The following is a 2,186-nucleotide window of genomic DNA, read 5'->3' as shown; positions in this document are numbered from 1 at the left end:
ACGGACTGAGACGTTATAACATTACAGGAGGACCTGGATAGAATAGGGGGAGGGGCAACTGTATGGCAGATGAGGTTTAACGTCGATAAATGTAAAGTAATGCACTTTGGGGTTAAAAATAGGCAAGCGGATTACACATTAATGGGAACTCCACTAGGGAAGTCAGACATGGAAAAAGATTTGGGGTCGTTGTAGAGCACAGATTGAAGAATAGCGCGCAATGCCAGGTGGCGGCACACACAGCGAGGAGAGTCCTGTCTTGCATTATGAAGGGAATGTATTGCAGAGACAAATCTATAATTTTGCCACTTTATAGATCGCTGGTTCGGCCTCATCTGGAGTACGCGGTCCAGTTTTGGTCACCAATCCACAGAAAGGATGTCCTGGAGCTGGAGGGAGTCCAGAGAAGGGCAACCCATGCTCCCAATGAGACTGTCACAGGTCGGCTCAGTAGATCGGGAGGTGAGCGAACATATAGCGGTGTTCGCTCACCTCTCCATCCTGTCACGGCTCTCTGCCGTGACAGGGGAGGGGCTGGATTCCCCCCTCCCCGCTCCGATCTTCTAGCGCTGACTGGCGGAACGGACGGGGGAGGGGGCGGGTACAGCTGGCTCTGCCTCTAGATAGGCAGAGCCAGCTGTCAGTCACGCAGCTGGGCGGATCCAGACATAATTGTCGGGATCCGCTTCAGCTGCGGCGTCTCAGTATACCGCGAGCTGTAGCTCCCTATATACTGAGCTTTGGGTGACGGGAGGACGCTAGTTTGTGTTCTCCCGTTACACTAAGGAGAACTATGGGGGAAAGCCTTAACCCTAGAGTTCTCCTTTAAGGGGGGACATGATTTTGATGTACAAGATGTTCCATGGTGACGGCAACATCAGCAATAAACTTTTTACGGTAAACTCCATAACAAGGACTAGAGGCCACCACCTAAATCTGGTGGAGAAAGGATTTCAGCACAAGGGGCGCAGGGGTTTCATCTCCGTTAGAGTGGTCAGGGTCTGGAACTCGCTGCAGCAAGCTGTGATTTCAGCTGAGAGTGTTGAATCTTTCAAAAAGCATTTCGACAATTTCCTCAGAGACCGCGACATACAGGGGGACAGGTACACTTAAAGGAGAACTATGGTGTCAGGGCTTTTCCCCATTGTTCTCCTTAGGGTAACGGGAGGACACAAACTAGCGTCCTCCCGTCACCCAAAGCTCAGTATATAGGGAGCTACAGCTCGCGGTATACTGAGACGCCGCAGCTGAAGCGGATCCCGACAATTATGTCTGGATCCGCCCAGCTGCGTGACTGACAGCTGGCTCCGCCTATCTGGAGGCTGTACCCGCCCCTCCCCCGTCCGTCCCACCAGTCAGCAATGGAGGATCGGAGCGGGGGGGGAATCCAGTCCCGCCCCTGTCGCGGCTCTCTGCAGGGATAGATCGAGAAGTGAGCGAGCGACGGTATGTGTTCGCTCACTTCCCGATCTACTGAGCCGACCTGTGACAGTCTCATTGTCACAGGTCGGCTAGAACTATGAGGTGAGTGAAAAGCGCCCCCCCCCCCCTCACCCCCCTCATAGTTCTCCTTTAAGAACAAGATCACACAAGGACTCGTACACACGCATACACATGCAGAATCACATACATACACGCGATAGGTTGAACTTGATGGACATGTGTCTTTATTCAACCTCAAATACTAAAACTAATCAAATACTAAGCTCCAATAGGGTTACATTTTTCGTCTTTAGATACACTGTATACAGACGCCGTGGCGGTTTTCTGGCAAGGGCTCGGCCAATCGGCAGGAGGTAAACGGCGACTTAGGAATAAGCAGAAGACACTTGTTTTTTTTTTTTTTATAAATCTTTAATAAAACACAAAGTCGGATCATCGGAACAGATTTTCATCTCGCGTCAATAAATACGGAGTACACGGCGATAAAACGTCAGACCGCCGCGGGGCCGCGTCCGCCTCTCCGGTGAGCGCGCGCTTATGCTTTTCACTTTGCGTCAGTGCGAATTTCCCCGATTGCTTTAAAGAGGACCTGTCCTGTGATCGGGGGGCGCACACCGCGAGGCTCCTGTAAGCACACTCCTGCAGATTGGAGTGCGGAGGACGATCGTGTTCAGCGAGGATTTTTGGCGGTCACATTTTGGCGCATTAAAACCTTTGGTCTCATATTGGGGCCGTAGTGCTCC

The sequence above is a fragment of the Nanorana parkeri genome, unplaced genomic scaffold, assembly GCF_000935625.1.
Source record: "Nanorana parkeri isolate BGI_ZX_2015 unplaced genomic scaffold, ASM93562v1 scaffold3068, whole genome shotgun sequence".
Lineage (NCBI taxonomy): Eukaryota > Metazoa > Chordata > Amphibia > Anura > Dicroglossidae > Nanorana > Nanorana parkeri.
Note: the sequence above shows the minus strand (reverse complement) of the source record.